This window comes from Sander vitreus, chromosome 23 (genome assembly GCF_031162955.1).
Source record: "Sander vitreus isolate 19-12246 chromosome 23, sanVit1, whole genome shotgun sequence".
NCBI lineage: Eukaryota > Metazoa > Chordata > Actinopteri > Perciformes > Percidae > Sander > Sander vitreus.
This window is the reverse complement of record NC_135877.1, coordinates 22,360,900-22,361,324: the sequence shown is the minus strand read 5'-3', so window position 1 is coordinate 22,361,324 and position 425 is coordinate 22,360,900.

Below are 425 nucleotides of genomic sequence, written 5' to 3'. Positions count from 1 at the left end.
ATATAACTCTTCCAAAACACTAACATGTTCTCTCCCAACAGGGACATTTAGTCACTCAACTGCACAATATCCTACAAAACACTAACATCACATGGAATTACAGAAACTGCATTATGTCATATGTGTCAGGTCTGCCCTTATATAATAATAATAGACAGTAGTATATTGTATTGTGTGTTTTACACTGCAGTTTCTCTTGAAGCCTCTCTACATTTGTTTTGTTGGGTTTAGTAAATGCATGTTGTTTCTTTTGCTGCAGAAATGTAATACAAAAAAAGAATGACTCATCTCAGAGTAGCTTTACAGAATGTAAGCTCTATGAAAAGAAGACAGAGACAGGATGTCCCGGTACGTCTTCCTCTCACTCGTGAAGGCATTTATCTTACTTTCTTTGTGTTCATCTTTATGTTCCTCTATGTACTACA